The following is a 15065-nucleotide window of genomic DNA, read 5'->3' on the forward strand; positions in this document are numbered from 1 at the left end:
TCATTTTGATTTATACTTGTCTTTTACCCACAGATTCAGTGTGCCTTTGGGGCAGCTTTCAGCAATTTTAGGCATTGAAAAGCGCTCTTTATACTTTTTCCAACATTTCATTAAGACTTTCTTGGTTTTCTCGTAGTTGACTACATATCGGCATAAAATCATCAAGCTCACCAGTCTGTTAGCAGATATGTTTATCATTGATATATACACAAAGAAAGATTTTAGATTTTCCTCAGCTGGTAGATGACTCATTAAATCTAAATGAATGCTGTACAGTCTTGGCACACACTTTAGTGGCCCATACATCTATGCACTACACATGGTAAATACGCATCTTTAAAGAAAAAAAACACTGCAGGGTATATCACATGCTTGTAATCATATTGCCTTTTACCTGTGGTATAAATTATATTCTTACCTCACATCCAATGTTGTAGTGCAGATGTCAAAAATGGTAGCCACAACAAGCCATATCTGCTACTAGCAGCTTCGAATATGAAGGCAATGCCTCTCGTATTTGTACTAAAATATATTCTGGAGCATGGTAATAGAATCAGAAGGCAGCATGGTGTCAGTTTTGCTGGAGGAACACCAGTAAATAAAATGAATTATCTTGAAAGCATGCTCACTGATGCTGTCACATTTGTTTCTTTGTATCTAGATGTACATGATGATGATTTTTAACTTTTTTTTCATCACGGTTTATTGAACATTTTATCTCTGCACTGCAAAATGTATTTAACATAATTATCTCACAATCATATAGTGATAATGGAGTACCGTATTTATTCGAGTATAACGTTCACCCGTGCATAACGTGCAACGATAATTTGTCGCTAAAAATGTGTATAATTTTTTTCACTTTCCCTCAGGATTGCACTGGTACTGGTAACTGGCAAATGCTGAACACGTCGCCATGACGAAACATATATTCACAACATATGGTACGGAAACCTGGTAAAACACTACCAATACGAACACAATTCTCAAATGAAATTTACAATTTTAACTCCTTAGTCTAATTCATCATTATAATATTTAAAAATGTTCTAAGTCCTATTCATCATCATAAGATTCACCAAACAATTGAATACATTCTTCTTGACTTATTTTGAGCTTTTTTTTTTTTTCTAAATGAGCCAACTTTGGCGGGGCGAGCCGCGAAGCCTGTCCTAGGATAGCTTTCCCTGGACGGACTCGAGTGAGTGGCAGGGAGGGGGTCTTTCCCGAGGCTCCTTTCTCCAGGAAAGGAGCACCCTGGGTAGCATTTGGTAGCACGCCAGTCGCTTTAAAATAAAATCTGAAAAGCTTCAGCATTTTTTCTAATTGTGCACTTGCCCCTGCTGGAAGAGCATTTATTTGCCCTATCCGGTCATCATAGCCTTTTCCCGGGGATAGCCACAGTTTTAATAATTTTTTCGGAGTGCTTTGACAGAACGCTGCCGGTGTGTGCGATCCGCCATCTTGCCTTCCATTCCTGCCTGAAATCTTTGGCGGGGCGAGACTTGGGTCGAGAAAAAAAAAATTCAAAATGTCGGACGTCAAAACCGCCAAAAACCTTGCGATTTAGTTATAGAGGCGAACACCTCATGTCTAATACGCACCCAAACTGCTTACATTTTTGGTACAAAATTTTGTGTGTTATTTTCGAATAAATACGGTAAATAAATAACGTATTATTTTTGGCTACTATTTTCTTTAAAATATTTTCTTATTAGTGACAGCAGAAACATTCCCCACGTCTTTTTAGCTAAGATGAGTAATGCTAAAGTTATAATTGCATGCATTTTCATTACAGGGCTTCTTAAACGTTTGCGTTCCTCAAGATTTACAGTACGGCATACTGCAATACATAGGTAGAAGTATCCTGGCCCAATCTCAATAAGGCATTTTGTTCAGTAGGTGAAGTTAATTTGAGGCACACAGAAAAATTTAAATAATGTGTAGCATTGTGAGTGGTCTTGCTCATCAAGATTCAATAAGCAGGAATGTCAAATGTCATGTCTTTTCTCTAATCTGTGTGTCATTCTGTCCAAGTAGTTTTTTAAACACTCTTTTGGCACCTTTGCATTGATTGTCAATCTGGAGCCAAATGTAGTCTTTCAGCCAAGTATCAATGCTTTCTTTCGTTCAGGTTTTTACCAATGTAACCAATTTGTAAACGGTTAAAGAAACCGCAAGATACGCATATAAATTGTAAAAACATATAGCTTGACAAAAATTCATTCATTTGACATGGAATAAAAAGGTTTTGGTGCTCTTTTTAGAGGGAAATCCAAAGTAAATAACAAATGTAGGCATCATACTTATGTTTGGTTTGAACGGATAATTCTTGCTTGGTGGGGGCAGTATTCTGACAATGTGGTTGAGTTTCTTCATTCTTTCAGCAAAATTACATTTGGCACTATAGAGAACTGCTAAATTTACATAAATTTGACTGTAGCTTGCAGCCGGAGTTCACATATTATTTATTTATTCTAGTTTATTTATTGATTCATGTGAATACAATTGATTAATCATTTATTTAATAATTTTTAGATGAACACATTTTGACTAATTTGTTGTCATATGTGAGAAATATCCCAAATGTGTCTAGAATCAGTTATTGTTCATTGTGACATATTAATCTCAGTAATTAAGTGTAACATCTTTAATATATTTTTCTTGCAGCTGGCTTTTCTGAAATAACCTATAAAGTGTGTTGTCTAACATGAGAAAGGTCATGTTTATCTGGGCATTGTGCTGGTCTTATACCCATGTTGTATTACTATTGCTATTGTTATTTAGATTTGTTAATCCACACAAAAATATTGCTGTTTAAAATTTATCATATATAAACATTTTCATCAAGAAAAAATAATCCCTTCTAAATATTCCATTTTTTTTACTGAACCCAACAGACATTTTTACCAGATAAGAAAATGTCAGACACCCTTGTTATGTAGCTTTGAGTCACATATGCACTCTGAAACAAAAATAACACCCCACATAATGTTACCTGTTGCTTTGACATTGTAATGTATTGTTGAAAATATACTAAGTTCTTTTAGCCGGATGGTTATAAGTCAGTATTGTAAAAAATGACTATTGTACTCTCTATAATAAGAAGTGCTACAGATGTGGCACGAATTCTTCTTATTTAAGCCTAGAAAAATTGATATTCAGCAAAATAAATTACTTTTCAGTTATATTCTTTTTTCCTTTAAACAGTTTTTCGCACTTTTCCAACTGTAGAACCAAAATCACTAAAATGGAAACTATATTAGAAATTCACTACGGTGCTTCGAAATGAGAAGAAAAAAGGGACAAGTTAACGTTTGTAAATTATTCCAACCTAGGAGAATTTTTTTTTCCAAACAGTTATTTAATAGAATCCAGTAACTGGCAACCATAAGTCTGGCCTCAGTTTTCACTGCTTATTAAAAAATGTCAGTAATTAAAAGCTCACAGAAGGCAGATAATTATGTGACAAACAAGAGAGATCACCATGTATATTTACTGTTTCTTTTCCTTTGTGCACAATTTTTCACTGTCTCTGCCTCACCATACAAGAAAGGAAAAATGTCATTTTGCTGTTGTACAGTGTGCTTTACTTTATTTCTCAATGCAGCAAAGAATAGAACATTTGCAACGCTTTTATTATCCTCTTATGTTTTTATACAACTAATTATCTTGTGGACATCTTTTTTATTATGTTTATCATAGCAGAGCATCTAAATTTTGTTTTGACAACCATTTAAGAGCTTTTGTAATAAACATCTATACTCATTAACACAAAAAAACTGTCAAACATGTATGATGCAATGTTGCAACTTCTGTTAACGAATCCCACTTTATAGTAAAGCTATAAATTCTTTTCTCAAATTTTTGCCTGCTAGCCTTTTGTCGGGCAGCCCGGAGTAACAGTGGTTAGCGCGTCGGCCTCACATTTCTAGGGTTGAGGGTTTGATCCCAGGTCGTTCCTCATTGTGTGGAATTTGCATGTTCTCACCGGGCTTGCTTGGGTTTTCTCGGGGTACTTTGTTTTTCTTTAATCTGGGTTTTTTTTTAACAAAGAAAATGGGACGGGAACAGAATTGAATGCTTTTATTGTCCTTCTACAAGAATAAGCTTTAAATCCTATTATACATATTTTATAATGCAGTGGTGTGCCATCAAGGCCTTCAAGGCCTTTTCTGCTGGCCTAAGAAATATCTGAATCATGTATTATATTTTGTCCATCAATACTTATTAAATAATTCCAAATTGTCTGTTAGATTCCTTTCATCGCTTTCCCTCTGGTTGCACTGCTTCCAGGTGTGTGTTTTCAAATTGAGCCAGCCAGAGCTCCCAAACTCAACCCACAGAGGCCGGCGGACGAAAACAAATGGATTTGGTTGCAGATTTGCTGGCAAAGCCATTTTCCAGGTTGACTTTTCCAGAAAAATGGACATCATAAAGAAAGGCCGGTCAACTCCGAAGCTAGCAAGCCTTTTCCAACTAGGAAAGGGGTTTGTCCGCCACTTTCAGTTCGCTAACTACGAGCGCTACCCCTGACTCACGGGCTCCGAGGAACACTGCAAATCTTATTGTGAAGTTGCGTAAAACAATAACAAGTGCATTTCAAAGGACATTCACATTTCCTATTGGCTCTATGACAAATCCGCAGCCAAACAGTGACACTTAGTGACACCTGTGATGGTGGTGACACGGATGATTGTAATATGGATTGAAGGTCCCTATGACATTTAACCGTGACACGGATTGAAAGATTTTATGCAAGGATTCGTGACATACAAATTCTCTATGAAAAAAAACAACCTGTCAATAATCATAATGATGTCTTTAACATGTTTCAATGACTGTTGTACCTTTTTCATGACATTAATGCTGAAACTTAATAAAAGCGCGACTTGGGACTTGGAAAAAAGAGAAAGTCCGCGGAGCCGAGCGCGAGTCCATTGGACTCGCACCTCCGACCTTTCCCAGCCGCGTGGTCGCTTTAAAATATAACACAGTCTCATGCCTCGTTTTTCCTTTGTGCGCGGTTGGTAAGTATGGGGATCTAACTTCGGACCCAACACTAACTACGAGCGCTACCCCTGACTCACGGGCTCCGAGGAACACTGCAAATCTTATTGCTGAGAGTGCTTGTTATTTGCCACCGAACGACATGGTTATTTGGAGCAACACTGGATTTGCAAATTTGACTTGTTTAACTTAAGCAGCAACGAGGCAACAAAGCTCTGCTGGGCACTTACAAGCAACGGTGTTCTCCAAAACTTTTGGAGAAACTCGAGTGGAGTTACAATTCAACGAGCAAGTGCGCAGGGAAACGAACGCCAAGGTACGAACGAACGAAAAGGTAAAGAATAATAGGGAAATCTTAAAAAGTTTGATACACTGTAAACTTTCATTTCGGGGGCACAATGAAAGCACTGCATCCCCAAACAAAGGAAATTATGTGGTACTTCTTTCTCTCATTGGTGAGAAAAAAGCTGATTTACATTACCACCTGTCCACTAATAATTGTTTAGTGGCACGTCAGGCAAAAAACAAAACAAAATAATTAAAAAATAAAATCAGACATAGGCATTGTCGTCATCCTTGACCTGACAAAAAGCCTAATTTCCATCATACCCAGCAGCGTATGACGAAACTGGTAGTGCTTCTCCACAAGTGCGCCCTCCCAGGCAGGGCCCAATAAATGACAATTTCAGACTCGTTAGCACTCCGCCACGATGGATACATCGGATCAGCCCCTGAGCGCAACCAAATCCGGGCGACTGCAAGTTTGCCTTGCCGATACCTACAAGAATAAAATGGATCACTTACCTCTCACTGTCTTCTCACTTACCTTCAATCAGCTAGTAGAAGGCAGATCCCCGCCTTAAACGTCTTTTATGTTACCTCACTCCAAATTTATTCCATAGAATGGATTGCGTGTCATGCTACTGCAGGTTCAGAGTCCTGATGGCTGTTGGAAAGAAGCTGTCCTTAAGCCTATATGTCCGAGCTGTGTGGGACCTGTAGTGACTGCCAGAGGGTAGCAATCGGAACAGTCCGTGAACAGGGTGGTATGGGTCCCAAATAAAGATCTGTGCTGTGTTTGCGAAAATCCAGGATTATTTCTTCAGTTTTCGCGGTGTTCAGTTTGAGATTGTTCGCCGAGCACCAAAGAGACAGTTTGTTGAGCTCATCTCTGTAGGCCGACTCATCCCCACCTGAGATGAATCCGATCACAGTGGTGTCATCGGCAAATTTGATGATGGAGTTTGACTGGTGGGCTGGTGTACAGTCGTATGTGTACAGAGAGTACATAAGAGGACTCAGTACACAGCCTTGAGGGGAGCCAGTGCTCAGTGTAATGGAGGAAGAGAGGGGGGACCAGGTCTAACAGTTTGTCGTCGGTTGGTCACGAAGTTCTTTATCCAGCAGCAGATTGAAGAGGATAGTGTCAGGCCTCAGACGTGACTGGTGGCGGGGTGTTCCAGTCCGACCAATCACTGGCCCAGCTCCAACGAGCGGAGTGGCGCCAGGTGGAGGCAATCAAGTTTCTGCCAGGATATAAGGCCACCGGAGACCCAACCAGCTGCCGGATCGTAATCTCAGCTCGCTCACTGAAGTAACCTCTGGTACAGACCATTGTTCTATGTTGATTCATTGCCCTTTTATGCCCAGGAACCCCCAAGTCTGAGACCAGCAAGGAGAACAACAAACCAAGGATAATCGACCAGGATAGAAGGAGAACGACCCAGGATATCGACAGGATTGGACTAGAACTACGGCAAGAGACAGACTGGTAGAAGGAAGAAGGAACAGCCAGGAGTACCACCAGGACACGAACTGAATATAGTTGACTTGAGCAAATTTAAATTAAGGTGAACAAATAACTGGACTTCTATCTCGCCTGCTTTGGGGCCATTTCCAGGATCATAACAGTACGATCCGGCCATAATAAGCATGGATCCCGCGGGCGCAGATGGAGCGTCGAACAACCCAGCTACAGGAGGTACGGACCAGAAATCCAGAATGATGGAGTACCTCTGTGCCGAGATGTCAAACATGGCGCAGCAAATAAGAGCCTTACAGGCTCAACAGACGCCTTTCCCGTCCTCTCCGGGGGCACAGCCCTACACAGTGGCTCCCGAGGTAACTCAGATATTGCCATACCACCAGCCCAAGGCTTCCCCTCCCGCCCCTTACAGTGGGGATCTGGGCGCATGCCGTCATTTTCTATTTCAATGCCGGCTGGTGTTCCAACTGGAATACCGCGCATACCCCTCTGACGAATCCAAGATAGCTTACCTGATCGGGTGTCTTCGCGGTGAAGCCCTGGCGTGGGCGAGCATGGAATGGAATCAGGGCTCCCACATATGCTCGTCCTACGAACTGTTTACTAATGAGATGTGCAGGATTTTCGATCACCCGGTGGGCGGCCGGGAGGCAGCTGAACGCTTAGAAGCCTGTAGGCAAGGGTCCAGGAGCGTCGCTAAATATGCCGTGGAGTTTCAGATCCTGGCCCCCGAGAGCACGTTTAATGATAGTGCCCTCCGGCACATATTCCGGAAGGGCCTAAATGTGGTTATGAGGGAGGAGTTGGCCATCCGAGATGAACCAGGTTCCCTCAAAGAGCTCGTGGAGTTGGCCATACGGATCGACGGCCAACTACAGAGACAACAGGAGCAGCGGCGGGGCGATTCATGGAGGGGCGCCGGGGTTGGTCTTCGACGCTCGCTTCCGGGTTTCCCCGCAACAACGACGCCAACCCCTCCTGTGACGACGTCAGAGCCTATGCAAATAGGACGTGCTGGGTTGTCGGAGGAGGAACGCTCACGACGCCGCCAGTATTCGCTGTGTTACTATTGCGGCCAGGGAGGCCACATCTCGCGGTCATGCCCGGTCCGCCCGGTAAAAAGGGAGGGCTCACCATTAGTTAGGCAGGTCATGGTGAGCCAGGCCATTGGGGAGTCCTCCCATCGTTGTATCCTGCCAGCCTCCCTTTCCTGGGGGGGAAGAACTCTTGACACCACAGCCTCTGTCGACTGCGGTGCGGACGAGAGTTTCATCGACCGCTCATTGATTGCAGAACTAGGAATTGGGACCCGGACTATCGAGAAGCCTCTTAAGATTACTGCACTGGACGGGCGTACCATTGGCAAAGTGGAACAACGCACCGACCCCGTTCTACTGCGCTTGTCCGGAAACCATCAGGAGAAGGCATGCTTCTACGTCTTGGACTGCCCGGAGGCGGCTATTGTGCTGGGTCTTCCTTGGCTAAAACGGCACAACCCAAGAATCGACTGGGAGGGTCCCAAGGTGGTGTCCTGGAGTCCATCATGTCATACCAACTGCCTCCAGGCAGCCCATTTGCCCCCGTTACCGCCACCCCAGATTGAACCACCGGATTTATCGGCAGTGCCTGATTCTTATCGGGACCTCTCACTAGTGTTTTCCAAGGACCAAGCCTCCGTGCTTCCTCCGCATCGGCCTTACGACTGTGCGATAGACTTATTACCCGGTGCTTCACTTCCTCGACGCCGGATTTATAACATCTCCAGGCCGGAGAGGAAGGCACTGGAGGATTACATCTCCGGGGCATTAGCATTGGGACAGATCCGCCCGTCCTCCTCTCCCGTTGGGGCAGGGTTTTTCTTTGTGGACAAGAAAGATGGGTCACTGCGTCCCTGCATTGATTACCGTGCCTTAAACCAAATCACGGCTAAAAGGAATTACCCGCTGCCACTCATGGACTCCGTTTTTACCCTGCTGCAGGGTTCTTGCATCTTCACCAAGTTGGACCTTCGAAACGCTTATCATCTGGTCCGGGTTCGGGAGGGGGATGAGTGGAAGACGGCTTTTTCCACCCCCCAGGGCCATTTTGAATATTTGGTCATGCCCTTTGGACTCCGTAATGCCCCGGGAGTGTTCCAATCACTGATAAATGATGTCCTCCGGGACATGCTTGATCGTTTTGTTTTCGCTTATCTTGACGACATTTTGATATTCTCCAACAGCCTGGAGGAGCACGTGCAGCACGTACGCTTAGTGCTGCAACGTTTGTTGGAGAACCGCCTTTTCGTCAAAGCAGAAAAATGTGAGTTCCACGTCTCGGAGACCACCTTTCTCGGGTTTGTGGTGGCTGCCGGGGAGATGTGGATGGACACCAGTAAGGTGGAAGCGGTGACCCAGTGGCCCAGGCCAAAGGGTAGAAGGGAGTTACAACGTTTTTTGGGGTTCGCTAATTTCTATCGACGCTTCATTAGAAATTATAGCAGGGTCGCTGCACCCCTCACGACGCTAACTTCCACAAAGCTCCCGTTCTGTTGGTCGGAGGCAGCAGAGGCGGCTTTTTGTGACCTAAAATCCCGTTTTACTACTGCCCCCGTCCTCGCCCACCCGCGATCTTCCCATTAAGACAGAGTCCCGGAAGCTGTCTCCCCGCTTCGTGGGACCATATAAGATTGAGCGGATAATCAACCCTTGCGCGGTGCGTTTAAAGCTCCCACCATCCCTCCGTATCCACCCCACTTTCCACGTATCTCAGATTAAACCGGTAGCCTCGAGTTCCTTGAACCCACCCAATCCCCCTCCACCCCCTCCACTAATGGTCGATGGAGGCCCGGCATACTTGGTGGAGAGGCTGGTGGACGCTCGCCGCCGGGGCCGTGGCTTGCATTACCTCGTCGACTGGAAGGGCTACGGTCCCGAGGAGCGGAGCTGGGTCCCTGCCCGCCACATCCTATGCCAAGAACTGATTGAGGATTTCCACCGTGACCACCCGGGGGCCCCTCGTAGCGGGCCAAGTGGCCCGCGTAGAGGGGGAGGTAATGTCAGGCCTCAGACGTGACTGGTGGCGGGGTGTTCCAGTCCGACCAATCACTGGCCCAGCTCCAACGAGCGGAGTGGCGCCAGGTGGAGGCAATCAAGTTTCTGCCAGGATATAAGGCCACCGGAGACCCAACCAGCTGCCGGATCGTAATCTCAGCTCGCTCACTGAAGTAACCTCTGGTACAGACCATTGTTCTATGTTGATCCATTGCCCTTTTATGCCCAGGAACCCCCAAGTCTGAGACCAGCAAGGAGAACAACAAACCAAGGATAATCGACCAGGATAGAAGGAGAACGACCCAGGATATCGACAGGATTGGACTAGAACTACGGCAAGAGACAGACTGGTAGAAGGAAGAAGGAACAGCCAGGAGTACCACCAGGACACGAACTGAATATAGTTGACTTGAGCAAATTTAAATAAAGGTGAACAAATAACTGGACTTCTATCTCGCCTGCTTTGGGGCCATTTCCAGGATCATAACAGATAGTCCAAGATGGGAGAGTTTGTCATTCAGAATGTCCGGCTTTATGGTGTTAAAAGCTGAGCTATAGTCAATGAAAAGCATCCCCACGTAATTCCCATGGTGCTCCAGGTGGCTCAGTGTTGTGTGTAGAGCCACGGCGATAGCATCTTCAGTGGACCTGTTTTCTCTACAAGCAAACTGGTGAGGGTCAACTGAGGGAGGGATTGTATTCCTGATGTGGTGGGCCACCAACTTTTCAAAGCACTTCATGATCACAGGCGTGAGTGCAACAAGCCTAGGTTCATGCTGTCAATGGTTGGCTTTTTTGGGGACAGGGATAATGGTGGCAGATTTCAGGCAGGCAATCAACATTCAAGTCCTGGCCCCCACCCGAAGGCGGAAGCATGCTACCCTCTCGTCTACCGGGGTTAACCCCAATGTTCAGGCACCAAGCCGAGGGGCAATAAATATGCCCATATCTGCTCCGCGCCGTGAACGACTCCATAGTGGAAGAGTGTCCAACCCCCCTCGAGTATCAAAACCCCAGCTGCGCGTCGAGGTGATCCCGACAGAATGTATCAATCTCATGCACTTGGTTAGGCTCTTTCCCGACCAAAGAAGTGACATTACACATCCCAAGAGCTAGTTTCTACAGCCGGGTATGGGACCGCCAAGGATCCCTCCTTTGACTGCCACCCTACTGTTGTCGCACCCAACCTCTTTGGCCCCACATAACCTCTTTGGGCTGTGACCGGCCGAACGCCATGGGTGTAGGCCCACCCCAACATTGTGCTCCTGCTCTAGGCCTGGCTCCAGAACCTGGGCAATAGAAAACGCCGTTCAAAGGTCTTCTTCATCATCTGAGGCATTAAAGCAAAAAATATATTTCTCTCCCTCATGTAACAATAATGCGGCGCCAAATAATATAAAAGGCAGAGGAAGATGACACCTTGCCTTTCCCAGTTTTGTTCGAATTGCATTTTGCATCACACACATCACCTCGTTGAGGCAGAGGATGACCTGTTGCCTTTTCCAGTTTTGTTTGCATCGGATATCGCAATTCCCCATGACCATGTTTGTTGTGCGCCAAATATACTCCCACAGAAGCTCCTCTTGAAGATTCCGTCAACAATCCATGGCCTCTCGAATATAACTTGCAGTAAAGCTCCCAATCACTGGTGTAGTGAATATTTGTTTTCATTACTTTCATCATACTGCACAGGTCTCTTATCATCTTTTTGGGGGATTTTTATGAAGCAGAGAAATATTTTCGTTGTGAGTACAGTGCTTAGTCCTTATCTTCACATTAGGTCGTGAAAGTGCTAGAGACTATCCCAGCTTCAAGCACCAGGCAGAGGACACCGTGAATTGGTGCCAGGGGAATTACAAAGCACAAGGAGGTGGACAACCATTTATGAACTTAGAGGCAATTTTGAGTGTTCAACCAGCCTAGCATGCATGTTTTTGGGATGTGGCAGGAAACCATAGTGCCTGGAGAAACCCAACTGAGGCCAGGGAGAAAAGGCAAACTCCACGCAGTGAGGACAGACCTGCAACGAACCCTCAAATCCAGAATGTTGAGGATAGGGGTGGTTTTTCGATTATGGTTTACATTATCCATGATATTCGAGGGCCTATACAGAAATACTTGTACGAAAGTACCATATTCATGAGGTGGATTTATTAAATATTAAATCTAAGCATATAAAAAGACTAATGTATTAATATCTAAATATAACATATATATATATATATATATATATATATATATATATATATATATATATATATATATATATATATATATATATATATATATATATATATATATATATATATATATATATATATATATATATATATATATATATATATTTAAATGTAGTAATTTAAAAAGTCTATTCACAGTGAAAATTGTTCCTCTCCGCTTGTTTAAAAAAAACTAGTATTTGGGGCTTTAATTCAAGTCCTCTATGTCAGATTCGAGAGGCATTGGATCGTTGATGGAATCTTCAGGGGGCACCAAACATTTCTTGCGATTTCTCAAAGACCACGTTCTCGTCTTTATTGCCCTTATTGTTTGGGGAAAAATTAAACTTCCACTTTGTTCCTCCACGGCATCCAGCCATCCGGGGCTGCACGGACTTAAATGGAATCTCGACTTCTAATTTGCTCCTGCACGGTATCCAGCCTTTTTGGTGTTCTAATTCTGGACAAGGGCAGCAACGTCAGCCCGTTTCCCGGACATAAATGAAGTCTCAACTACCACTTTGCCAGCCAGCGGCATCGCCACACAATGGATGAGTGTCAGCCGATCTGCGTGAACCCTGGCACTTTCAGTTCATCTCTGAATAAGAATGTCCAGAAAGGAATGCTCTGCCAAACACCTTGCTCGGGAAGACGACCATTTTCATCCTCGACGTACCGTATCACTGCCTGTTCCGGCCGGGTCGCAGGGCAGACCTTGCTCGCCACTGGCACGTGCCACTGGACCGGGTCGCTGTGGCTTTGTTCTTTAGCCTAAGTCGGAGACGACGGTAGCTCGTTCACAGGACTCTTAGGATGCATTTTAAGCGATGATTCAAAATCCAAACAAAGCTGGAAAAGGCTCAGCATTGGTTTCGTCCAATGGTAACATACATGATGAGAAATTCACTCGCAACAAAACAGGTGAAAGCAAGAGCTCATGCTACTCTGCCTTTTATAATATATGTCTAGTCATTTTTCTTCGGTGAAAATCTTAGATGCGTCAATATTTTTTCTGTGGTGAAATTCTTCTTCTTTGGTGTTGAGTGCCACCCAAATCGGTGCGGAAGAAGCGCCCAGACTTCCGCATTTTTTCAACTTCCGATTTTCGGTTGCGATTGCAGGGTGAATTTTAAACGTTTTTTTCAAGCTTTTTTTCCACGATTTACTGAAGCCGCGAAAGTTGAAGCCGCTAAGTTATTTTGATAGCAACAGACCAGGAAATTCCAGGGGTTCCGGTTGTTTTCTCCCACCATATACATTATGAATGAAACTAACTAAAACATTAATTCAGCAATTGCATACATGATATTAGTTCCAGAACTAAATAAACAACACACATGAGAGAATACAGGGGAGCAATGGTCTGGTTGAAGTGCCAGTGGATGGGGAGATGAGGTTGTCAATGTGACTGTAGCTAATGGCTCTCTACTGGCATCTGGATAATGTGCATACGTGGAGCTCCATGAAAAGTCAGGGAAGAACCCGTAAGCCGTAAGGGGTTTCAATGGGTGCTTGGGCAAGGTCTGTCATACTAGCATGCTTCATATGACAGTAAATTAGCTCAAATTCTTGCCAAGGATATTGTCTCATTGATTTTGTACCAATGAATCCATGCAGGCGGCTCAGTGTTTGAGTGGTTTTCTCCCGATATTCCGGTTGTTGTTCAGAAAATGGATGTATGAATGCATTTTTAGCTTTCTATTTGAACTAATGTCTCAATGTAAATGCCACATTATTTCATCATGCAAGTTGTCTTTAAAATTCCCTATTCCCCTCAGTTTTGTATTTTGATTGATATGCCAATATATACAATAACATATTGTTCATGCACATGCTCTCTATTGTCACATAATTAGAAGCGCCTTGCAGAGCAGACACTTCACCCAAACACTAAGTCCCAGTGGGGAATTGTTCTGGACTTGGTGTGCCTACAAAACGCAGAATGGACGAGGTGGAGGACAAAAGGGTTCTAAGCCAAGTCCATCTTTTCTTTAGTTGGCATGTCAGACTAAAATTAATCTGCATTAATCTTAATATTTTATTTTGTTATAGGTATATGTTGTAATTTTCAGTTTTCTCTGGGGTGTAAGGGGAAAGAAAAGGTGTGGAAATAACATTGTTTTCATGTTTACATTCAAAAAGTATTATTATTTATATATACAGCATAAAAAGTATTAAATCCACAACAAATGTGTTTTCATACTAAGAAATAAATAAGCATTCTCAGATTTTTATCTAAGGCTTATTTTCACTCTGATTAAATTTATTAATTGATTTATCTTCTATAATGCATATCCTGATCCTGTTTTGTGGGCTGTTAGAGCCTATCCCTGCTAACTACGGGCAGCAGGCTGTCATAATTCGCCTCGGGTGCGTGGTGAGACAGAAACAAAGATGGGAGAGTAAGGAAAAAGCTGAAGAACGTGCTGGTGGATGACTTAGCGTTTTAATGACAAAATACTAACCATAAAAAATAACACAGTGACAAAATGGGAACTTAACTGGGAGGAGGCGCACACCGACAAATAGGCAAACACATGACTTAAAAGAAGGCGACCAAACATAACACAGAATAACACTCCCTCACCAGAAATGTGACACAGGGGTTTAAATACACACACAATGGCCGATGACCAAACACACATACACGAGGGGAGGGGAGCCCGGAGGGACACAAGAGGCAAAACTCACACAGTCACCCGAACAGCACACTCAAGCAAAACACGCACACAAACGGTGGCCAGCCAATCGCAGGGCACAAGGAGACAGGCAGCCATTCACACTCATATCTGGGGGCAATTTAGAGTGTTCAAACAGCCTATCCTACATATTCTTTAAATGTGGGAGGAATCTGGAGTACCCGGAGAAAGCACACGCAAGCTTGGGGAGAATATGCAAAGACCACACAGTGAAGACAGACTTGGGATCAAACCCTCAACCCGTGAACTGTCCGGCCGACGCCCTAACCAATTTATAATAATGATTATTATCATCATGGAAGGGCGGCCCGGCGACATGAGTGGTTAGCCCGTCAGCCTC

General features: G+C 44.0%; 1 protein-coding gene and 1 long non-coding RNA gene across 19 annotated transcripts in view; both read left to right on the top strand.

The window, feature by feature from the left end:
• The window catches only part of nfasca (neurofascin homolog (chicken) a), a 119819-nt gene extending 115955 nt beyond the window's left edge, over nucleotides 1-3864 (top strand). For all 18 annotated transcript variants that reach the window (XM_077726276.1, XM_077726275.1, XM_077726278.1 and 15 more), the window contains one exon: nucleotides 1-3864. This exon is cut by the window's left edge and continues 484 nt beyond it. The gene's annotated coding sequence lies outside the window, so the exon portion shown is untranslated.
• A 2569-nt stretch (nucleotides 3865-6433) lies between these two features.
• Nucleotides 6434-6877, top strand: LOC144202601 (uncharacterized). The gene is made up of 2 exons (XR_013327521.1): nucleotides 6434-6581; nucleotides 6661-6877. It is a non-coding gene; the product is annotated as an uncharacterized LOC144202601 (long non-coding RNA).
• Nucleotides 6878-15065: the final 8188 nt, after the last annotated feature.

This window comes from Stigmatopora nigra, chromosome 10 (genome assembly GCF_051989575.1).
Source record: "Stigmatopora nigra isolate UIUO_SnigA chromosome 10, RoL_Snig_1.1, whole genome shotgun sequence".
Taxonomy (NCBI): domain Eukaryota; kingdom Metazoa; phylum Chordata; class Actinopteri; order Syngnathiformes; family Syngnathidae; genus Stigmatopora; species Stigmatopora nigra.